The 25,601-nt window shown below is 41.3% G+C and overlaps 1 long non-coding RNA gene across 1 annotated transcript in view; it reads left to right on the forward strand.

Moving 5' to 3' along the window:
- Positions 1–25,601, forward strand: part of LOC137215129 (uncharacterized) — a 230,257-nt gene that overhangs the window by 160,189 nt on the left and 44,467 nt on the right. Inside the window, exon 3 of the long non-coding RNA XR_010939167.1 lies at positions 10,577–10,707. This is a non-coding gene — a long non-coding RNA (uncharacterized lncRNA). The remainder of the gene's footprint in view (positions 1–10,576; positions 10,708–25,601) is intronic.

The raw sequence follows: 25,601 nt of genomic DNA on the forward strand, positions 1-25,601 counted from the left end.
TTGTGGTCCTGTCACCCATTGGTGAATAGGTAAGGCTCCAGGGAAGCTGAACCTGGCACCTCCAGGCTCTGGGGGGCTATCTGTGACCTGGCTTCCCTACTTGGGATGAAGCCCTAGGGGTGCTTCATAAAGGTTTGTAGCTGCCAGCAGGAAATACCCTTCCTTTAAGTGGGGACGCAAGCCAAGTATTTTCCTCCTCTCTTCAGCCTTGCAAGGAGCTGCTGGTTTCTTAAATCAGTTAAGCTAGAGCACAAAAGTTTAGATTTCTCATCTCTTACAAAGGTTTCCATTTCTTCTGGAAAGGGGATTTAATTTTACTGCTGTAGCAATTTTTCGCCACAAGAATCTGCTTACTTCTCTTCCTGATACTGAGATGCCAGGCTTGGCACATTCTGGGCAGGTAGAGGGCATCCCCCTCCAGCTACAATGCCCTCTGCTCTCCACCCATTTAAATCCCATTTCACATCATTTCATGTCCTCCTTGAAGCCATCCTTGGCCTTTCACACCCACACCCAGGTTTCTGACATCTTAAAACATTTACTATTTACTCATAGTCACATTCTCCTAGAGGGCAGCATGATGTCATAAACAGACCCTGGACTGGAAAGCAAGATACTTCAAATCTTGTCCCATTGCTAACCATCTGTGTGACCTCAGCTAAGTCTTTGCACCTCCCCCCACCCCCACCCCCGGGCTTTAGCTGCTCCAATTTTAAAATGAGGGGGCTGATCCTCATTCTTCCTTCCAACTATGATTCTAATCTGAGTCTTTTGACCTTTTAGGTCTCTCTTGTGTGGAAATTTGGTCAATTCATGCTCATTCTTCCCAATGACCCTGAGTCTTCCTGATCATCAGACATCATCTGAACATCATCTGCTGAAATGAGTATTGTTATTGAAAATATGAGTCTCTTCCACAATTTGCCTCTTGCCCTTCCCCTTGCTTATCTCCTTTTTATCCAGTAAGTAGAATTCAGGCCCTGTTCTTTCTTTCGTTTGAAGCTATCAGTCTGATTATGATAAAGTACAACAAATGGAAACATACTTTTTGAAGGCCGTACTTGAAACACTAATGCAACATGCCACAGACCAATCCCAACAGAATGCCCACAAACCAATTCCATTCTCCTTTGATGACGCAGAGATGCAAGGCAAGAACTACTTCTCTAAGAGGGAGAAGTGATTAGCTGGAGGGCAGCCAAGTCCCAGCCTTCTCTGTCACCAGAGCATGAAGGCCCATTGCAAGGACAAAGGATCCATCCTGGAAGCCCATGTTTGCTTCGCCCAAAATTGCTGAAGATTTAGTTGTGATAAAAACGGTTATAGGAACAATGCTGAAGGAGATGGACATGATTTGGCTTAAAATCAGAAAAAGTCAGAGAGCTTTCTGAGGCTGTTTTTATGTCCTAAAGTATGATGTTCTGTGGAGAAGCCACCATCTGGTTAGCCAGAAGCCACCAAGTGACAGAACCTTCATAATATCCAGTCAAAACCACAACCTGCCTTTATGATTTACATCCACTGTATTCCCTCATCCTTCCACCCGAGGCACATACCTTACAGTCCTCTGCCTCTGGGCTCTCCCTCATATTCTTCTCTCTGCTTGGGATGCACTGGCCCATATCATCCTTATTAACATTCTATTCACTGTTTGGGGCAAAAAGGCGCTTAAACAGTGCCTCTGCTATGGGCTTTGGAGTCTGAATGACTTGGGTTTAAATCCCAGCTCTTCTACTTCTAGGGCAGGCTACTTCTCTTAGCCTCAATTTTCTCGGTTGTAAAATGGGGCTAATAATATACCAGCCTTGCAGGGCTATTGTGAAGATTTTTTGAGGTATCAGAAGGCTTGCAGCACTGAACATAGTTCCTGACATACCGCAGGGGCCCAATGAGTAGCATTAACTATTATTTCCCATATGTATACCTTTTGGGGGCAGTAATGTAGTACTATATTTATGTAGCTATATAACTCATCCCACTGCTCGATAGAAACTTCTTGAAGGTAGGAATTATTTGGCACTCCTGTGTATCACATTCTGTGCCAAGCACAAAGCTTTGGACAGAGTAGATTCTTAATATGTTTTGTTCAGATGAATTAAATATGCCACTTTACCTGCCTTTTCCTCTTGACAATACCCAACAAAGACAGGTGAAAGTCAAAATTGAAAAAACAGGGCAAGAAATAATTCCTGTCTACATTTTTAGGCCACATCCTCTGAGGTTCAGCTTTGGGGTCTTGCCTCTTCAACTGTAAATTCCTGGGAGTGGGGAGGGGATTGAGACCATGACCTTTTATGTGTGCTTTTGGTATTTAGTGCTCTGCAGGGCACTTGCTGAATATTTAAGTGTTGCTATTCATGATAAAAGCTTGAAGAGTGACAGATTGAGGAGCAGAAAGACAATTTGGTAATGGATTTTATCTCAGATAAATGCAGGAGAAAGTCTGCTTAAGGGTTGTAATTGTCCTAACAATTCTAGCCAGTTCTGAAATTCTGTTCTCTCACAAATGAAGCTCTGGGGTTTCTGGGTTTAATTTTTGTCATGAGCCCCTAGGCACCATTCCTGACAGTGGAGGGAGAGGCCTGGTGTTTGGGCAGCCCTTCTCCTGGAGTACCAATGTAAGATCCTTTGGGCAAGAATTATCTACATTTTTCTTAGGAATCATTCAGGCTGTAAGGAAGCTGTCACCCAGACTGACTTCGGGTTCCATGTTGGTGACCATGGCAAGATAAATAAAGCTTTGGGCTCAGCAGAGGCAGTGTAACACAGTGGTTAAGAGCATGGACACTGGAGCCAGACTTTCTGGGTTTACATCCCCGCTCCTACCCTTGCTTGCTTGTGACCTTACACAAGTTATTCAATTTCATCAAGCCTCAGTGTCCCCATCTGTCAGATGGGTATGTGATAGTAAAAGTGTCTACCTCATAGGGTTGTTATGTGGATCAAAGGTGTTGGAGTACATAAATTACCTAGAACGGCACCTAAAATGTAGTAAGTGCTCTGTAAGTGTTGGCTATTGTTATTTTTGAACCATAAGGATTGTTCTCCCAAATCATATGAAAAGTTGTGTATCATGTGCTTCTTTTGTACCTCAGCTTGGCTGATCCTCATCCCTGTGTTGTGAGGTGAGCCCAGAGGTGGGCAGGGGAAACTTCTGCTCCAGACAGGAGACAAAGGGAGCTGTGGCAGCAAGGATGACATAAGGGGGACAGATATGGAGATATATAGGAGGAGTCATGGTTGTTATATGTGAAGCTAAGGGACAGGGAGGATCCAGGAGTGGCTCCAAGGTGACTGAGACACAGGATCTGTTGGTGGTGACACCATAGGAAGAGAGGTTCACATGGGGAGGCTGGGCTTGAGAAACCAGTAGAAGATTGGGATAGCAGGTGGTGATGTCTAAAAAGTGTTGCAAATGTGACTCTGGGAGTTGGGAGAGAGGTCCAAATAGAGCTATAGATTTAGGGGTCACCAGTGTTTGCAGTAAATGCCACAAGAACCAGTAAGATCCTTCAGACAGCTTGCAGCCAACTGTCCAGTGTCTAGACCAGGGCTGGATAATAAATATTTTAGGCTTTGCAGGCTATATGATCTTTATTGTAAGTACTTAACTCTGCCATTTTGGCTTGAAAGCCACCATGGACGATACATAAGTGAATGGATGTGGTTGTGTTCCAACACAACTTTATTTCCAAAAACCCATGGGTCATAATTTGCCCCCAACCTGCTCCAGACCATCATCTCACACATAGTAAGTATACAACAAATATTTGTTGGCTTAATCTACCTGCTCCAGAAATTGTCTGAAGTCAAGATTTTTTAAAATAATTAAATTTCTAAGAATTTAAACTCTTGTTAGTAATACATCAAGATACTCACAAAATCAAGTAGAAGAGAGGATGTTTGGATTTCTGCTGCCATCCATAAAATAAGAAGCCCTGAATCAGAGATGTGCCATTGAATTTCAAAGTATACAGCCGGAAACCTGCTCTGAACCTAGGTCCTAGGCCCTCAGCCAAGTATGATAAATCAGACTGGTGAATTATAGGGCCAGGTGATGAGAGAACCATTGGATGTTAAACCCCTGAGGACCAGGGCTGGTGGGGAAGGCGAGAGTCCTGACTTCTCGGAGAGCTCTCAGGTATCCTGGGTGGCACGCTCATCAGGCCCGGGAAATTGATTGCAAATGTGTTAAATAATTAAGAAACTGCCCACAAGTATTTGTAGCTAAATTACAAAGAAGCAGATGTAGGAGGAAATGGGAGGAAATCAAAAAGAAGATGAAGAATTGAAGCCATGTAAGTGAGTAGGCATTTTGCACTCAGGGAAATAGTCATAGAAAACTTGCGGGAGAGAGAGAGAGAGAGATTGAGACCCCAACCCTTCCCTCCAAACAAGAGGGAGATATAGCAAGTTATAAGTAGTAGTCAAAACAGACAACACAAGGGCTGAGGGGTTCAGCCACTAAATCATGGCTGAAGCATACAGAAGGTGTTCCGCCTCCTTCGTGTCTTATACTTTTGGCTGTTGGATCAAACTCCCAAAGTCCGTCTCTTGCTTTTGAAGACTGAAGCTGCGCAACTCAATTCCCTGGCCACCTTCCTGGGGACGATTCTGGGGTCTTGGATATCAAGTAAAGGGAGAAAGCCTAGAGAAGAGGCTAGTATTTGACCACAGGTTGTGAATGGCTCCTTTATCTGTTTCCAAAAAAGAATGTGTGAGAGTGAAGAAACCCACAGCTCCTGGGCAGTCGGTGTGGCTCTGAGCTAGAGTGTGGTCTGTGGCTGTAGTGATGGAAGCAGCTGTGTGCCAAATTTGATGCATATGTGCATATATGCACACATGCATTTATAGACACACATTCACATGCATGTGTACATGTATGTGTGTGTATACACATGTATATATGTATATTGTGTATGTGTGTGTATACATGGACAAGTATTTTTTAAATGCGTAAATGGGTTGCTAACACAAATGTCCTGCACTACCTGAATCTGTCCATCTCTGATTTCAGGCAATGAGAGTTCAAGTACAGTGAGTGCAGGGGAGCCAGGGATTCTGCATTTGGTTCCTGAGTGTGAATAGTTAGTGCTTGTATAGCAAGGGGTCAAAAGGAATACCAGATTTTAAAAATCAAGATCTATATATTTTTAATTTAGAGATTAAAAACATCTGTATTTCTGAACCCACTCTCCCGCATGGCAGCATCTTCTGGAGCCGAGCAGGGGCTCGGCTTCAGCCTCAGCCTGCACTCTCCAGTCTGCATGGGCCTGTCTGGCCTGCTTCTTGGGGTGGCAGTATCTGCTTGCCCTGAAGGCTTTGTGATTAGTCCCTTGGCTTCCATGCTCAAGCCTATCTTCTCCACTTTGCCTTCAAACTGTTCTTTCTGGAACGTAATTTCAATCAGACCACATCTTGCCCAAGGCTCCCCAGTCCCTAAGGCAAAGCCAGAGCTCCTGCCTGATATACAGAGCTCTCCTCTCCATCACCCACCACAGCCTCCTCCTTCCCTTTCATTTCTCAAACTTCCTACCACCATCTCTACACTCCAACAACACACAGCCCTCAACTCTTCTAGAAAGTGCCCTGCTCTCTCATCAGACCATTGCACATGCTTTCCACCAACCCAAACTCCTGGTGGATTTCTGCTTATGCTTCAAGACCCAGCTCATTTGCTACCTTCTGTGTGAAAGCTCACCCGATCTCTGCCCCCTCCCCCTTGCTCCCACAGTCCTCTGCTGATGCTTCTTTAGTATGCTACTTATTGCGACATTGTAATCGTCTGGGCATGGATTTGGGCGTTATATCTAGATTCGAATCCTAGCTCTTCGGCTTTCTGCTGTGTGGCTTTTAACAAGTTATATTAACTTCTTTGGGCCTCAGTCTTATGATCTGCAAAATATGGCTTTTAAGACCTATCACAGGATTGTTGGGAGGTCTGTGTGTAATTTAAGTGTGTCAAAGGTCTTAATTAGCACAGTGCCTAGGACAGAGTAATTACTGAATAAATTTTAGCTTTTCTTTTCTTTCTTCTCCTCTTGACCTTGAGCTCGCAGGGATCAGGAACATGACTTGAATATCTTGGCAACCCAGGTGCCTAATTTGTGTCTATAGTGTGGTTCCAATATTTTATGTTGTTGATGAAAACACAACCCAGTGGATAGTAGGAGATCAGTGCCTGTTTGGTTGAATGGTGTGGTGGTTTGAATTATTGGTCCCAAATTTTTACACCCCTGTAGCAGACATCCATACCTTTGCCATGGCTTCATGATGGACAGAGTGAAATTCTCCATTTCTTGGCTCTGGGATTGTCCACCTAACTTTTTGGGCATTGGGAAGTTAGAGGATGTGATTCAAGAAGAGGCTTGAAATGTCTTGGGTGACTGGGCTTACCCTCTTTTGTGCTTCCTCCATTGCCATAAGGAAGACATGCCCCAGAGGCTGGTCCCAGAAGAGTGAGAACTATGTGAAACAGACCTGAATCTAATCCATGGCCTGGAGTCAAACCTAGCTGAACCTAGTCTAGAACAGCCAAACTCTAGCCACTCTCTTACCTACTAAGTTATATGCTGGTCTTTTACATAGGAAAAGCTGGAGTTACACATGCTCAGAAAGAGGAAAAGAACTGATTACTACCGTCTAGCTTTTGTGATCTGGTTTTAAGGACTAGTCATACAAACATGAAACAATACATCATGAAAATTTAGGGAGCGGCATTCCTGAAATATGGGAGTGAGGTTGATGATGAAAAAAATACGTTGAAACTCAAGTCATATGAAGGGTTATGGCTGAGCTCTTCTGCTTGAATTTTATATCCAGACCTGAATGAAGAAAAGTCCTCTAACAGCCGGAGTGAGGAGGGGCCCTCGTCTGATTGCCCATTTCATGGGCATGGACTCTTAGAATCCTCTCACTGGGAGAGATTTCCAGAGTTCATCTGGCCCAGCTTCTTGTCCCCTGCACAAATGTATTCTGTGGCATCCTGATGGAAGCTGATCCAAATTTAGTCACTTACGTGCTGTGTGATCTTAGATAACTACAAAAAAATGTTGGAGTCAGACAGACTTGGTTTTAAATCCTAGCATTGTGACCTTAAGAATTTACTCATTTTTGGATCTTTCATCTCCACTTGAAAATAGAGATAATGAGAATGCCTACCTCACAGAGCTATTGGGAGAGTTAACTAGACAAAAAATGGCACATTCATCACAGCACCTGGCATCAAATGCAATGGCTCCCTTCCTGCTTTGGACCAGAACAGAATACACCAACCTTCTGCTATACGAAAGCCTTCTGACGTCTCTATAAAGAGGGGGTGGGGGAGAACCAAGCTGAGCTCCAACTGGGCCCTACCATGGTCCAATCCAGATGCTGAGCCTGCTGGCCTGAATCAGTTGTCTCCTTCCCAACTCACTTGATGGGGCATTTCAATTTTAAATTGTCAGTTGTCAGCACATTTGAATGTCCTGGGACTAGCAAAACATCAGAGGCAATTATTGACTGTTTCACTGATTTAATCAGATAGTTTTGCACAAATTGTAATCCATAAAATTCCGGGCTTCTTGTAGTCATCCATAAGCAGAGTTCCATTGTAACTTAAAATGGAAATTACCCGTCATCCCTATAAGGTGGGATCTAGAAAAGCAGAGATGGATCAGTGTGAGCTACGATGCATGTAGAAAATGGGGGAGGGGATGGTTCAGAGACCAGAGAGCAAGTTCTAAATGAGCTGGACTGTGCATCTGAATGAGAAGAGAAGACAGAAAAGGAGGTTGGGGGCAGGTCAGGAACACCTTGAATAACAAGGAGTTTGACCTTTGTAGGCATTAGGAAACCATTGAAAGTTTTTGAGCAAGAAAATGACATGGCCAGAGCTTTGCTTCAGGGAGATAACTCTGGCAAGAAGGAGGGAATGGATTGGTTTGGTAGGGGGCGGTAAAACTAGAGACGGAAGAATATTTAGGAGTCTATTGCAAGAGTCAACTGGACAAGAGGTGATAAAAGTTGTGCTTGGGTCCTGGAAAATAGAGAACAAATATGAGACATATTGCAGTGAAAAATCTACAGGGCTTATTGACTGACCAGGAAAGGCAAAGAGAGAGGGAAAGATGACTCAGGTTTTAAGCCCAGGGAAAGTGACTGAGTTATCTAATTTAACATGCAGGATGTGGAGCATACCTAGCGTCACCAGGTTTTTCTCATTTATGCTTAATGCGTATATATGTGTATATATAGTTCCATGTATATATAGAACAGTATAAAATAAATCAATAGCCTGTTACACACACACACACACACACACACACACACACACACACACTCTATTCCAATTCAATATTCATTTGCTTTAAGTGTATGTAATTATGGATATTGTGAAATCAGGGTATAAGGCTTTCTAACTTCATCTGAGAAATTACAGTTTTCATACTGACAGTGTAGGGATTATATTTTAGGATTTTGAAACTATTGTTAGTCCTACTGATAATAGTAGCTTGCAGTTGACGGAGTACTTATGTGCCAATGCTTTTCACACATCACTTCACTTGTCCTCGCAACAGTCTGTGAGATGGACTCTGTTAAGGGTCTCCCCAAGCCACACCCAACTCCATCTCTCCTTGCTTCCCACAGTAAAGGCTGGCCTCCTTTGCAATAGGAGTAGCCACATAATGCAGGTCTACACAAGGAAAACGTAAATGACATCTGCTTGGAATGTTCTAGGTCAGACAGTGGCCTCCTGATAGCAGTATAAAAGGAGACTGAGTTGGCACTTCCTCTGTCCCCATATTACCAGCTTGAACATGGTATATATGCTTAAAACAGACAGCCATTTGTGACCATAGGTGACACACATGTAGATGAAAAGCCAGTGGCTCAGGAGATCAGAAGACAAAACTGTGTGACCTCAGTGGTACTGTTGAGCCACCAAACCAGCCTTGGAACCACTATATCTAGGCTTCTTGATAAGTGAGACAATAGATACCTGCAATGTTCAAGCCACCATTGATTGTTTTTCTATTATTTACAGACATATGCACCCTGATGTTCAGTACTTGTCTGGGCCCAAGCCAGGAAATGGTGGAGCTGGAAATCAAACCCAGGTCCTTCTGACTCCAAAACCATACTATTAGCTGTCACACATCCTCCCTTCCAATACCCATACGGAACAACGTGAAGGGCTTATTTTGTTGTATGTGATGGATACATCTGCCGTCTTTTCCATGGTCTCCATTGCTTACTTCTTCCTCCACAGTTTTCGCTGTCTCTTAAGTGTCAGACACTGAGTGAGACCATAGGAGTTAGTAAGATGATTATGATTGAATCCCTGTCCTCAAGTTCATGATACAGAGGAGGGGTTGGCAAGCTATGGCCCACGGGCCCAGTTTGGCCCACTCCCTGTTCTTGTACAACCTGCAAGCTAGGAGTGGTTTTTATATTGTCAAATGGTTGAAAGAAAATCAAAAGAAGGGTATTTCATGACCTGTAAAAATTACATGAAACTCAAATTCAAGTTTAGTGTTCATAAATACAATTATATTAAAATACAGCCAGGCCCATTTGTTTAGGTATTACCTATGGCTTCAGCTGCAGAGTTGAATAGTTGCAACAGAGATCATATGGCCTGCAAAACCTAAAATATTTAGTACCTGGCCCTTTACAGAAAAACTTTGCTGATACTTGGTCTGGAGGAGTGGGGGCATCTAGAGAGGGATTAGGTAAATGAACAACTCATTCCAGGTAAGGGAAAGGGAAGAGATGTATACTTGAAGTACTTAGAAAAATTTCCCAAAGTAACAGAATTCAAAGCTCTGAGTCTTATTGCTAGACTTTTCCCATTTAAAGATAGATTCTAAAAGAGGTTGGAGGTGGGGGTGGACCAGGATGTCTGCCAGGGTAACTTACCTTTGTCTAATGTCTTTCGTTACTTGTCATTCCTTAGACACAGGACCCTGTGCTCCAGTAGGTTTGAACTCCACCCAAATGGAGAGAACGATGATGAATTCTTTTAATACACACTATAAAATTACCTTGGAAAAAATTAATTTAATTTAAAAAAAATTTAAAAAATTTTAATTAATTTAAAAAATTAATTAAAAAAAATTTAATTAAGGCCCTCAGAGCCTCCACATACTGGCTTTTGCCTGAAACTCTTACACTGGAGATTTTTGTGAGCACGTGAGCCATTCCTCTTGAATCCTAGTTCCTGTCAAGCAGGTCCTGCTAACCTCAGGGACACCACATACCTTGGACACATCCCTGCGTTGGTGGAAAAAGACCTTTCCATGAACCTAACTCTAAAAATCAATAGAAATGTTTAATTTTCTTTCTTTTTTTTCCTCAAAGAAAGTGGCAGGACATCTCTTGCAATAATAATGGTGCTTGTTGTTGGCACATAATCACACAACTGATCACTTTTCTGTCCATTTTGATTCTGACTCTGAAAATAGCCGTGACCCAAATAATTTGATCATAATGAAAATTGGTGAAACTATGTAAAAGTACATAGTACTGATGTACTAACAAAAGAGACTTTTGAGCTCAATGAACTCATACCCTTTTCGTCTTTATTTTACAGATGAGGACACTGAACTTAGTGAGAAAGGCAGCTAATCAATGGCAGATCATGTATGCTTTCCAGTTATCATGAAAATGAAGACCGAGGCTACCTGGTACCTTCGTCAATCACATGTGTGGTTTAGAGGCGGGGTGAGTCTATAATTTGTTATCAAAACTGAAATACTTTGGCTCAACAGGCATAAAGCAAAACTGTTCACCAAGACCAACAGTCACCCTATATGTAGGTAAGGCAGGTGCAGTAGGTCATGTAGACCTCTGGACTCATTCTTTTTTTTAAATTTCTATTTTATATTGGAGTATAGTTGATTTACAATGTTGTGTTCATTGTAGGTGTATAGCAAAGTGATTCAATTATGTGTATACATATATCCATTCTTTTTCAGATTCTTTTCCTGTATAGGTTATTACAGAATATTGAGTAGAGTTCCCTGTGCTATACAGTAGGTCCTTGTTGATTATCTATTTTACGTATAATAGTGTGTATGTGTTAATCCCAAACTCCTAATTTATCCCTCCCCTCACCTTTCCCCTTTGGTAACCATAAGTTTGTTTTCAAAGTCTGTAAGTCTGTTTCTGTTTTGTAAATTAGTTCATTTGTATCATATTTTTTAGATTCTACATATAAGTGATATATTAGTCTTTCTCTCTCTTACTTAGTATGATAATCTCTAGGTCCATCCATGTTGCTGCAAATGGCATTATTTCATTCTTTTTTATGGCTGAGTGATATTCCATTGTATATATGTACCACATCTTCTTTATCCATTCCTCTGTTGATGGACATTTAGGTTGCTTCCGTGTCTTGGCTATTGTAAATAGTGCTGCAATGAACGCTGGGGTGCATGTATCTTTTCAAATAATGTTTTTCTCCAGATATATGCCCAGGAGTAGGATTGCTGGATCGTATGGCAACTCTATTTTTAGTTTTTTAAGGAACCTCCATACTGTTCTCCATAGTGGTTGTACCAATTTACATTCCCACCAATAGGAGGAGGGTTCCCTTTTCTCCACACCCTTTCCAGCGTTTATTGTTTGTGGACTCATTCTGATAATCAGGTGTATCTCTAAAATTTACATCTGTTTCCTGACTTGTATCTCTAGTCCTTTGGATCTTGTAACCTTTGCACTCGTTGAGGGCCAGGCCCCTGGAACAGCTTCTTAGTAGAGATCCAGTCCTGGTTTCTCCCACTGATTACTGGTTTTATGTGTATCCAGAGCTTGGGCAATGGAGAAGTCAGGAGCTGGATCAAAGAGGAGAATGTGGGTGTGACAGGTGCTCCTACAATGACACAACGATTCTCTCTTTCCAAGGTTCAGATTCCTGTCTTCATGTCCAGGTAGAATGTTTTCAAACAGGACTAGTGGTTGGTTCTAGACAAACCAGCATAGCATATCCAGGCAGAGGAAGAAAGAGAATGAAGATTTTTTTCTTGACATTGAGTGTGTGTTTTGTTGGGTTTTGTTTTTAGAAAAGAGTAGCAGTTAATCAATGCTTATTGATTATCAATGGTGGCCTCATCTCTGAGCTATGTGGAAAAGCTAAGAAACGTGACAGGGAAAGGAAGAGAAAATACAATTATTCCATTATTGCTTATGGTGAAGAACTAATAAAGGAAATAGAGAGCTAAGGGCATTAAAATAATACTGTACTTGTAAAGGCAGCTGTTAGAACAAAAATACAGATCTTCCTAAATATCAGAATAAGAAGACACAAAATAACTATAGACTACATAATGAAAGATTTAAAAAAATAGAACTATTCAACAGCAACATAGTGCAAATAATATGATAGTACAAAGACCAAGCATATTTGACCTGTTATTAGAGTAATTTTTAAAAATAAATTTATTTTTTTATTTTTATTTTTGGCTGCGTTGGGTCTTCATTGCTGTGCGTGGGCTTTCTCTAATTGTGGTGAACGGGGGCTACACTTCATTGCGGTGCGCAGGCTTCTCAATGTGGTGGCTTCTTTTGTTGCGGAGCATGGGCTCTAGGCACGTGGGCTTCAGTAGTTGTGGCGCATGGGCTTTGTTGCTTTGCAGCATGTGGGATCTTCCCAGATCAGGGCTTGAACCCGTGTCCACTGCACTGGCAGGCAGATTCTTTTTTTTTTTTTACCTTTTTTGTTTTCCCCATTTTAAAGTCTTTTTTTTTTTTAACATCTTTATTGGGGTATAATTGCTTTACAATGGTGTGTTAGTTTCTGCTTTATAACAAAGTGAATCAGCTATACATATATATATATCCCCATATCTCTTCCCTCTTGTGTCTCCCTGCCTCCTACCCTCCCTATCCCACCCCTCTAGGTGGTCACAAAGCACCGAGCTGATCTCCTTGTGCTATGCGGCTGCTTCCCACTAGCTATTGGTTTTACATTTGGTAGTGTATATATGTAAATGCCACTCTCTCACTTTGTCCCAGCTTACCCTTCCCCTACCCGTGTCCTCAAGTCCATTCTCTAGTAGGTCTGTGTCTTTATTCCCATCCTGTGCCTATTTTCTTCATGACCAATTTTTTTTTTAGATTCCATATATATGTGTTAGCATATGATATTTGTTTTTCTCTTTCTGACTTACTTCATTCTGTATGACAGACTCTGGGTCCATCCACCTCACTACAAATAACTCAATTTCGTTTCCTTTTATGGCTGAGTAATATTCCATTGTATATATGTGCCACATCTTCTTTATCCATTCATCTGTCGATGGACACTTAAGTTGCTTCCATGTCCTGGCTATTGTACATAGAGCTGCATGAACATTGTGGTACATGACTCTTTTTGAATTATGGTTTTCTCAGGGTATATGCCCAGTAGTGGGATTTCTGGGTCATATGGTAGTTCTGTTTTTAATTTTTTAAGGAACCTCCATACTGTTCTCCATAGTGGCTGTATCAATTTACATTCCCACCAACAGTGCAAGAGGGTTCCCTTTTCTCTGCACCCTCTCCAGCATTTGTTGTTTGTAGATTTTCTGATGATGCCCATTCTGACTGGTATGAGGTGATATCTCATTGTAGTTTTGATTTGCATTTCTCTAATGATTAATGATGTTGAGCATCCTTTCATGTGTTTGTTGGCAATCTGTATATCTTCTTTGGAGAAATGTCTATTTAGGTCTTCTGCCCATTTTTGGATTGGGTTGTTTGTTTTTATGATATTGAGCTGCATGAGCTGCTTGTAAATTTTGGAGATTAATCCTTTGTCAGTTGGCAGGCAGATTCTTCACCGCTGTACCACCAGGGAAGTCCCTAGAGTAAATTTTTATTGAGATAAATGATTTTCAGAATGGATCACAAAGCGAACCCAACTCTATGTTATATGTAAGAGATACATCTAAAACCCAACTCTATGTTATATGTAAGAGATACATCTAAAACAAAGACACAGAAAAACAAATATATACCAGAGAAATATAAACACAAAGAAAAGCAAAGGTTGCTATCTTAATATCAGATAAGGTGGAGTTCAGGACAGATAAGGTGGCATTCAGGATAAAGATCATTAAATGAAAAAGAAGGGTATACTGTAATCTAAGGGGTATAATTCAGTAAAGACAATATATTTTCCAGCTTTACTGAGATATAATTGACAAATAACATTGTGTAAGTTTAAGGTATATGGCATGATGATTGATATGCATATATAATGTGAAATGATTATTTCAGTAAGGTTAATTAACACGTCTGTCACTTCACATAGTTACTTTTTTGTGCTGAGAACATTTAATATCTACTCTCTTAGCAAATTTCAAGTATGCAATATAGTATTGTTAACTATAGTCACCATGCTGTTCATTAGAACTCCAGAACTTATTCATTTTATACCAAAAATTCTACCTTTGATCTCCCCATCCCCCCTCCCCCGCTAGTGCCTGGTAATCACCAATCTACTCTGTTTTTATGAATTTGACTAAGACATTTGTAAATATTGATACACTAAATAATATGGTATCCATATTTATAAAGCAGAAGTTACAATAGATGCAAGAAATAGGCAGTCATACATAAGTAGAAGCGGAATATAATTTACTTCTGTAAGAATAGACCAAGAGAACACAAATAAAGATATAGAATACTTAAATAACTAACTAATGAGGTAGACCTGACTAAACCATGTAACAAAAGAATAAACTTTTTGTTTCCCCCAAAATCTGTGAGAATTTTCATGGAAACTGACCGTATATTAACCCATAAATAAATCTTCAATAAATTCTAAAAGTTAGATGTAGTTTGGATAACATTTTATAACTATTTTATTACATATTATATAATTCATTAAACACCGATAACAAAATAGAAAGTAGAAAAGCTCCTTCAATGTGGAAATTTTTAAAGGCTCTCTTAAACTCTCAAAGAGGAAATAAAAACTGAAATGGAAGACTCTCTTAGGAAACAACAATAATGAAAGTACTTTTTATCAGAATTGGTGGGATATAGTTTGTTATGTGTTAAATCGTGTCCCACCCTCCAATCATATGTTGAAGTCCTAACTCCCAGTACCTCAGAATGTGACCTTATTTGGAGATTGGATCTTTACAGAGGTAATCAAGTATAAAATGAGTTCGTTAAGGTGGGCCCTAAATCGATATGACTAGTGTCCTTATAAAAAGGGGAAATTTGGTCACAAAGACATGCACAGGGAGGAAGTTATGTGAAAATAAAGGCAGAGATTGGGGTGATGCTCCCACAAGCCAAGGAGTACCAAAGATTGCCAGCAAACTACCGGAAGCTAGGGCAGAAGCATAGAACTATTCTCTCTCACAGCTTCAGAAGGAACTAATCCTACCAACACCTTGATCTTCAACTTCTTGCCTGCAGAGCCATGAGACAATATACTCCTGTTGTTTAAGCCACCCAGTTTATGGTATTCTGTTACGGCAGCCTGGGAAACTAATACACAGGTCAATCAATGTACACAGGTAAATCAATGTACAGAGGAAAATCATAGCCTTAAATAACGAAAGAAAGAACAAAAAACAAGTGAGTTAAGCATCATGCTCAATAAGTTATAAAAAGTATACCAAAATAAATTGAAGGATACCAGAAATAAGTCATGAGTAATGATAAAAGTAGAAAGTAATGAATTAGAAAACAGATAAATAGTACTCATAAATTAATCCCAAATCTAGTTTTTTTAACCAATAAAATAGATAAATCATTAGATAACATAATCAGAAAAGAAGGATTAATATACAAACATAAAATAAGAACCTGAAAGGGATAGGAAAACTTACAAATAAAATGTCAATCCTCAAAAAAAAGTCTCAATTCTCCCTAAGTTCATTTATATATTTAATATGATCATAATACGATATACAGGGTTTTGTTGTTAATCAAATGAGCTTATTCCAAAGTTCACTTGAAAAAATAAACAAACTAGAATAGTAAGAAAAATATTCACAAATAAGAGAAATGACTAACCTTACCACTTATGAAAACATATAAAGCCTCAATAAGTAAAGCAAGGTAGTTGCAGTCAATGAAACATGCCCATGAAATAAAACTGAAAATCTGGAAATAGATACAAATACTGTGGCAATTCAGAATATGATAAAGAAGATATACCAAAGTATAGGGTGAAGGACGGACAATTCAGGAAATGATGTTGGAATAACTGGATAGCCATTTAGAAAAATTTCAAAGGTATCACAGGCTTTATGAAACTATAAAAGTACACAAAGAAAACATAGAAGAATTCCCTATAGCATTAGAGAGGGAGAGGCCTTTCAAACTCCAGCTCAAAATCTAGAAGCCACACAAGAAAAGGTTGATAAATTAAATTTCATTAAAAACTCAAAAACTCTGAATGGGGGAAAAGTAAGGAAACAAAAAACTGGGAAAAAATACTTGCAACTCTTAACAAAGATATAGTGGTAATTTCTGTTATTTTAAAAATCCTTCCCGCTCTTACAACTCAATAATAAAAAGACAAAATATGGGCAAAGGACCTGAACAGATATTTCTACAAGGAAGATATATGAATGGTCAATATGTACATGAAAAGCTGTCCAATGTCATTAGCCGTAAGGGAAATGCAAATGAAAACCACAATGAAATGCTACCTTATACTAACCAGGATAACTATAATAAAAAAGACAGCTAATAAGTGTTGGTGAGGATGTGGAGAAATTGCATCTCTCATACAGTGCTGATGGGAATATAAAATGGTTTGGCCACTGTGGAAAACAGTCTGGTGGTTCCTCTAAAGATTAAACTTAGAGTTACTATATGACCCAGCAAATCTATTCTAGGTATATATCCAAGAAAAATGAAAACATGTTCATGCAAAAACTTGTACACACATGTTCATAGCAGCATTATTCATAATATCCAAAAAGTGACAACAACCCAAATGTCCATCAACTGATGAATGGATAAATAAAGTGTCTATACAATACAATATTACCTCTATACAATACAATATTACTCAACAATAAAGGGAAATAAAGTAGACACATGATACAACATGCATGAACCTTGAGAACATTACGCTAAGTGAAAGAAGTCAATCACAAAAGGCCACGTATGGTATGGTTCATTTATATTAAAATATCCTGAATAGGCAAATGCATATCCAAATGGCCAATAAACACATGACAAGGTGCTCAGTTTCATTAGTCATCTGGAAAGGACAATTAAAAATACAATGAGATACTGTTCTACACCCTTCAACATGGCTGAAATAATAAGACTTATAACTACCATATGATCCAACTATTCCACTTCTGGGTATTTACCTGTAGAACATGAAAACACTAATTGGAAAAGATATACGCACCCCCATATTCCTTGCAGCATTATTTATAATAGCCAAGATATGGAAACAACCTAAGTGCTCATTGATGGATGAATGGATAAAGAAGATATGATATACACACACACACACACACAATAGAATACTACCCAACCATAAAAAAGATGAAATCTTGCCATTTACGACAACATGGATGGACCTCTCCCAGATAAAGAAAGAGAAATACCATATGATTTCACTATGTAGAATATTAGAAAATAAATAAATAAATAAATGAACAAATAAAACAAAAGCAAACACATAGATACAGAGAACAGAGTAGGGGTTACCAGAGTGGAAGTGGGGTGGGGAGAGGGCAAAATGGGTAAAGGGGGTCAATTGTACAGCGATGGATGGAAACTAAACCTTTGGTGGTACGTAATAGTGTATACAGAAGTTGAAATATAATGTTACATAACGTTATAAACCAATGTTACCTCAATTTAAAAATATCAAGTGCTGGTAAGGATGCAGAGCAACTGAAACTCTCATATGCTTCTGGTCTGAGTACAGATTAGAACAATTACTTTAGAAAACGGTTGCCAATATATGATCAAGTTGAACACTCACTACTCTATGATGCAGCATTCCTCTTCCAGTTATATCTACAACAAAAATCTATATACCTGTGAACCATCATTTGTATTAACCCCAAACTGAGAACAATGCACATGTCCATCAACAGTAGAATGGTAAATAAAGGTCTTTTCACATAATGGAATACTATACAACAATGAAAATGAATAAGCTACTGCTGTACAAAACAGTGTGATGAATTCCACCAACAAAATGTTGAAAGAAGCCAGACCCCAAAGAGTAAATAATATGTGATCAAAGTTCAAACACTGTCAAATTTAGTCCATAATATTAGAAGTCAGAGTAATGGCAACTTCGGGGGAAGAAGAGGCAGTAGTGAGTGAAAGGGAGTATAAGGGGGGCTTCTGAGGGGCTGATAATATTCTAATTGTTGATCTGGGTGCTGATGGTGAGTATGTTCACTTTGGAAAATTAATCAGATATTTTCTATATGATATGTTATACTTCAATGAAAATTTATTAAAACAAAACAAAAAAATGGAGGTTTAAAGATTCTTTCCCTTCTATTGGATCTCACAGGATTAGTTACATCAGGGATGTGAAAAGGCAATATATTTTATTTTGAATTTCACACTTCTAACATGCATCCAAATTACTTAGGTGCATAATTATTTTGAGTGTACATGATGCATAATGCATAATTAATAATGTGTGGAACAGTTGCAATTTCCTATTCATTTTCTTATTTAATTCTCACACAAAAATCCGTAGTGTAGCAAGGAGGTCAGATATTGTCTCAGTTTTACAGATGAGAAAATTGAGGCCCAAAGAGGTTGAGGGACATACCCAAAGTTACCCAACTAGAATTTGTATGTAATTAAAAAAATATAAAGGCAACTGGCTGTAGGTGTGTAATGCACCATATACATTTTTATCTTCCCAGGCAGCAGGGATTTAAGAGCTGAAATCCTTGGGTGCAGCTCTTCCCCTTTCCTTACCCAGCCAGATTGTACAATCTTTCCATGTTGCAATTGATACCCACTAATAGACTGGCTGGAATGTGACATTTATCTCCTCATTTGTACCACACAAATGAAGTTAAAGTAATGACACTTTGTTGGCACAGAGGAAAGCCAGTTCTGAAGTGTCCCACTTTTTCTCTTCTACTGAGTGTTCAGAGTTAATGTGAAATAACAAATGTTCTGACCCAGTTTGAGAACATAGCCTGGTTGTGTTGTAAAGATCAGGACTTACCCTTCCAGCAAGTGCTTAGTCACGGGACCTCCGATCCTGCATGGACCTACCGAGTCCCAGCTCCTGTGAGACCGTCCTGGAGTGACCACCTATGAGGGTGACGCAAAAGGGGGAGACTGAGTTGGTGACTGGGTGAAAGTTCTCACTGAGGACCCATGGAGGCAGTGGGAAGGAGGCTGGACCAGAAGTTGGAAGACCTGGTTGAAGTCTTCACTCCAATACCCACTAACTGTGGGAACCTGAGCAAACCACAGACCAAATCATCGCACAGTTGTCATGTAAAGAGCACTGGACTTGGAACCAGACAAATTTAGGTTTGAATTCCAGCTGGGCATCTTACTAGCTGTGTAACCTTGGTTCAATGTGTCACCGTTTCTGGATCATATTTTCCTCATCTGTAAACCAGACAGGCTGTTTGGATGCTGTTAAGAAGCCATTTCCTGCTAGTTCATATTACGATCTCCAAGGATCCACATCTCCATCTGAAGTGGGGAGACTGATTCCTGCCATTTTATTGGGTCGTTGAGAGATGCAACAGGAGCAGGCACTAATAGGTGCCTGGGAGGTTTTCTTAGTGTTAAATTGGGAGCTGCTCCCTAGATCCTTAGCAGCATAACCATTAACCATTAACCCCACTTTCATTTATGGTCCCTTTGATAGACTGCATTTTCTTGAAACCATCATCTTACTTTAGCTGCCTTTTCAAGGTCTGTTCATCCCTCAGTGAAAAGGCAATTCAGTCATCACATGGAACCAGCAGAACAGCATTCCACTGGCTACCAGGGGGAGGGAGAAGTCCTTTTGTGTTCCAATTCCACCCACTCTCTCCTCTTCCATTTCAGGCCTAAGCGGCAGGAGGGTAGCCCTGCTCCATGACACCCAGACACTGAGGTTTACTGGATTGTCCATGGAGACAGGCAAGAACAAAACCGTGGGGAGGAGCCAGGACTCCACAGTAGGAACGGCTAGAACACTCAGGAAGGTGGGAAGAAGGGATGCTGTCCTCAGTGGTCTCCCTCTCTTAGGTTCATATGACTTCAGGTGTTTTCATGCCCTGTGGTCACTCTGGGTGGTGGGAGTCTTATAGGATCTCCGCCCTGTGGCAATGGCCAGGCGCAAGGCAGACCCTCCCTCTGAACTTGAGGGAACCATCTGTAACTCTGGGGAGGAGGAGGGGAAGATTAAAGTAGGCACAGCGCCCCCCAGAGGCCAGCATGTTAGTTGCAGAAGAGGTCAGAGAGAGCCCCAGGAGGGCAGACACTGCAGTGATGAAGAGGCTAGGCTATGAGGTCCATGCTCCATGCATGGAGAGTGTCCCATTGGAGTCCTCAGAGGCTGTGTTGAGTCGAATAGTGTCCCCTCAAACTTCATGTCCCCCTGGATCCTCAGAATGCGAACTTATTTGGAAATGGGGTCTTTGCAAATATAATTTGTTAAGATAAGGTCATACTGGATTAGGGTGAGTCCTAATGCCATGACCGGTGTCCTCTCAACAAGAGGGAAATTTGGACAGAGAAACACAGAGACACAGAGAAAAAGGCCACGTGAAGTCAGAGGCAGGGATTGGAGCGTTACAGCTGCAAGTAGCGCCAAGGATTGTTGACAACCACCAGAAGCTGGGAAGAGGCAAGAAGGATTCTTCCCTGGATCCGTCAGAGGGAGCATGGCCCTGCCAACACCTTGATTTTAGACTTTTAGCCTCTTATAAATGTGAGAGAACAAATTTCTGTTGTTTTAAGCCACCCAGTTGTGGTGCTTTGTTATGGCAGTCCTGGGAAACTAATATAGGGTCCAAGCTTTGATTCTTCTTCTGACCCTGCCTATAGGTTCTCCCACCCTATGCTGAATTCTGTGATTCATTTCACCAGCAGCTCAGACAGATGTAAATTTGTCTCCCAAAGTCCCTCTTCCAGAGGAGAAAGGCACCCAGCCAGATGTGGACCAGCCAACACCATAATCATGTCTCTTTGAACCTATATGAAAAGAGGGGCTGTCTTGTCTCCCATCTGCTGTCCATTTTGCACACATCCCTGCAGGTCTAGGTAGAATCTCAGGGTTCATATAGACCTTAAAGATTCCTGGTCCCCACTGAATGCATGACTCCTTTGGGCAATATCCCCTGCTTGGGTCCTCCTGGAATCTTCTTATAGTCTTATTGCTCCTTACTTCTTCCATTCCACAAATATCATTGATGACCTGTGTGCCCAGCTCTATGCAGTGAGCAAACAGACTCAGTCCCTGCCCCAATGAGGCTCACATTCCAGTGGAGATTTGACCCTGGAAAACTCTTCCTTTGTTGGCCCCAGATCTGCCACCAAAGCAAGGCTGTTCTTGGTCTAGCTACATGCGGGTCGTGGTGGTGAACCCGCAACGCTCCCTTTGAGACTGGGCGCATGCTGCTCTCACAGCTAAACTGATGCAGGCATCAGGAAAGGGAAATATTGTTGAAATGGCGTCTTCTTCCCCTCTGGTCGGCCTGGATTGCTGTAATATTCCCCAAATCCATTTTACAAGGCAATTGGTATTTAAAACACTGTAACCTCGAGAGATTGGCAAGTTCCATGCTTTATTTATCTCCAAATCAAATTAAGTCTCTGAGGTGTGTACTGAAGAGAATCATTGCCTTATTATGTGGGGCATGCATTATAATTTTGAGGTGTATTAGCACACTTGTATTTGAAAAAAATGCAGTATATATATATATATATATATAGTAATTATACAATATGGTCTACTAATTAAAATGGTGCTTCTAATATGCTGTGTATTTTATTGTATAAGAAAATCTTTGGTAGGTTTATCAAATTAATTGAACAATCTGATGACATTTCATGGTTGTTTAGAGCTGGCAACCTTAATAATTAACTAGCATTCTCATTTTTATAATAGAGGAAATTAAAGTAGAAAGAGCTCCTTGTTACAGAAATAGAGATTGACTAAAGGCTCAAACTCAGATCTCTGGGCAACTTCCCAGCAGCCTGAGACTGATTCCCATTTTGTAGATGAAGCTCTTAAGAAGTGAAGGCTTAGCTGGTTGGCCAAGTCACATGGCTGGTGTTTCTCTGTGTGTGAAGTGGACTATTCTCATAGCATGAGAGGTACATGAATAATGGCATAATAGACCTTAATGGAGAGAGGACCAAGGATGGCTCTGGGGGACCTTCTCCCCTCTGCCTGGGTTGGTCAAGATGGGTCTTCATCTGCTCTCAATAAGATGGGCCTGGGACAATGCAAAGCCATGTATTTCTGTTCTCAGGGAAACTCTCAGGGTTAACAGGGTCCCTTAGCAAGAGACTGTAGGGGACCCACACCAAGTAGGACACTGGTTCAAGGAAGCCATCCCCATGAAGGAGGCCCCAGAGCATCATGAGGAATCCAATCTGTTTCATGCTCCTGGACTAGATGCCAGTTTTCAGGGCTTTGTCCCAAGACCTCTGCTCCAGGGACACAAGATGGCGCCTCCTCCTGATCCCCGGTTTAGCACCGTCAAGCCTCTGTTCCAGGCTTGTGATCATACAAGGTTGTCAGAGCAGCCACTGAGAGGGTATGAAATGGGGCCAGGCCATTGTTGATGGTGTCTTGGGGCTCAACTCTTCTTGAAGGATGCATGAGCCCATGAACAGTTCTAGGAAAGTTTCGTACCTCCCACAGGTGAGGTGGTGAAGTGGGTTGTAGCTGGAGGAGAAAGAGCTAACCAGTTCATTAATTTATTTGATTCATCTGTTCAACAAATATTTACTGAACATTTGCCATATACCATTCATGCTTCAGGGAGCTGCTAGATAAGGCAGTGAACAGACAAGTTCTCTACTCTCATGGAGCTTCTGTTCCAGGAGAGACAGACAGTAAGGAAGCAAACATCTTCATGTACAGTATATTATCACAAAGTGATAGATGCAATGAAGAAAAGCAAAATACAGTGAAAATATAGAGAGTGATGAGATGTGGAATTTTAGGTGGGCTGTTCAGACACCTCCAAAGAGGGCACAATCAGGCGGAGAACTGGATCAGGTAAGAAGGTGAACCATAGGTATATTGGGAGGCATGGCATTCTAAGTAGAGGGAATTGAAAGTGCAAAGACCCTGAGAGAGAAGGATGCTTGCTGTGCTCAAGGAGAAGCACAGAGGTGGGTGAGGCTGGAGAGGAGAGAGGCAGTAGGAGGGGCGACAGAGAGAAAGCATATGGCTAGGCCAGAGAGCCTTATTGTGAGCAAGTTGGGGGCCATTGGAGGGTTTTGTGCAGACTCTCTGGCTATTGCATGGAGAAGAGACCTCTGGGGGCAAGACGGGAAATGGAGCATCAGCCTAGGAGGCTGCTTAAGGCATTCTGTGGGCTAGTGGCTAGATGAGTAGAGGTAGTTGTAAGGTTTTTGGATGATCTTGTTTTGTGTGAAGGTGTAAAAACATTTCCCCTGTGCCATTCTGACAGCTTCCTTCCAATAGCTTTTGACAACTACCTCTTCCCTGAGGTGTTCCTGGATTGGCCAGGAGAGAATCAATGGCTTCCCACTCTCAGTGCTTCCTTTGTTCTTCCTCAGAGGGGAGGGGAGGGAGTACTGGGCAAGGAGTTAGAAAATCTTAAGTCTGTTCCAGCTCTTTAATACTTGGCCTTTGAACTTGGTCACATCCCCACCATTTCTGAGCCTTCATATCAGCACTTTTTTTTTTTTTTTTTTTTGCGCCGTACGTGGGCCTCTCACTGTTGTGGCCTCTCCCGTTGCGGAGCACAGGCTCTGGACGCACAGGGTCAGCGGCCATGGCTCACGGGCCCAGCCGCTCCGCATGTGGGATCCTCCCAGACCGGGGCACGAACCCGTGTCCCCTGCATTGGCAGGCGGACTCCCAACCACTGCGCCACCAGGGAAGCCCCATATCAGCACTTTTAAAGTAGGTCTTATCTTGTCTTTGTTCTCACTTCACAGGATGGTTGATTGTGTCAAAGGAGCTAATGTGAGTATAAACATTTTGTAAACAGTCAAGAAGTAAGCACGTGAACAGGACTATAGCCTTTTGTTTATTTTATCATTATCCTGGCTATTCAGAAGTAACACCACTTGCTAAGTGGGTGGTAAAAACACAAGATATAATCTCTGGGGACTTCCCTGGTGGTCCAATGGTAAAGAATCCACCTTACAATGCAGGGGACCCGGGTTTGATCCCTGGTCGGGAACTAAGATCCCACATGCCGTGGGGCAACTAAGCCTGCATGCCACAATTACTGAGCTCGCACGCCTCAGCTAGAGCCTGCATGCCACAAACTACAGAGCCCACGTGCCCCGGAGCCTGTGTGCCACAACTAGAAAAGAGAAAACCCGCATGCCACAACTAGAGAGAAGCCTGCGCACCACAACAAAGAGCCCGCATGCTGCAACGAAAGATCCTGCGTGCCTCAATGAAAAACCTGCGTGCCAAAACCAAGACCTGATGCAGCCAAAAATAAATAAAATAAATAAATAATTAATAAATATGTTAAAAAAAAGATATAATCTCGGTAAACTGGAAGCCAATTAACCAGAGTTAACCAGTTAAACAGAATCCTGCAAGAAGGTGGAGATAGGAGAAAATGTATTCATGTGGGCTTGATGGTTTTTCTTTACGTTTTAGAGGACTCAGCTTCACCTTCCATAAACCTCCCTATCTCCAGGGGTAGATGGGACCCATGGTACTCAGACAATGGTCCACACCACCCATGTCCTCTATCATCAAACCAAGATTCCTGCACAGTCCTCGAGCTCTAAGTGAGAAAGAAAATGCCTCTTGACTTTCTTATAGTTTCAGCAAAGCTCGGGAAGTAAAGGCACTTCAGGTCACCCCCTGTGTTAGGTTGTGTTATTTGTCCATGATTCTTCCTTCCCTTTATGTGCTGGCCATGGCTTCTCCATGGCTTCTCCATGGCTCTGATATACCTCCACGTCCCATTGATTTTGGGCTTGGTCATATGACTTGCTCTGACCAACGAGATGTACAAGGAGGTATTGTGCAAGTTCCAAGCTGAGACTTAAAGAGGCTTAGTGAGTTTCTGCAGCCCTCTTGGAGCTTCTGTTCTGCATTATGAGAATAACATGCCCCAGCCCTAATGGAAGATGCAGAGAGTAGATCTGAAACATCCCAAAGCATGAGTCCAATCTAGTTTATTGGACCCCACTAAGCCTAGCTGAGAATGGCCAACTACAGTTGACCCGTGGTTAGGAAATGAATGCTTATTGTTGTAAGGCGCTAAGATTTTGGGATTGTTTGTTACATGGCATTATTACAGTAAAACCTGACTCATACCTTCTGAGATGACAGAAAATTTTGTTAATCACATCAACCTGTTCTCCAGCTATTTTGATTCCCTGAGGTTATTCTAAGCCTGCTGGGGCTTCTGTTTGCTCCGCCTGGGGCTTTACTTTATTTGTTCACCTGAAAGAACCTTTCCTAGGTAGAATAATTTTAAAGA

Source organism: Pseudorca crassidens, chromosome 20 (assembly GCF_039906515.1).
Source record: "Pseudorca crassidens isolate mPseCra1 chromosome 20, mPseCra1.hap1, whole genome shotgun sequence".
NCBI classification, from domain to species: Eukaryota; Metazoa; Chordata; class Mammalia; order Artiodactyla; family Delphinidae; genus Pseudorca; species Pseudorca crassidens.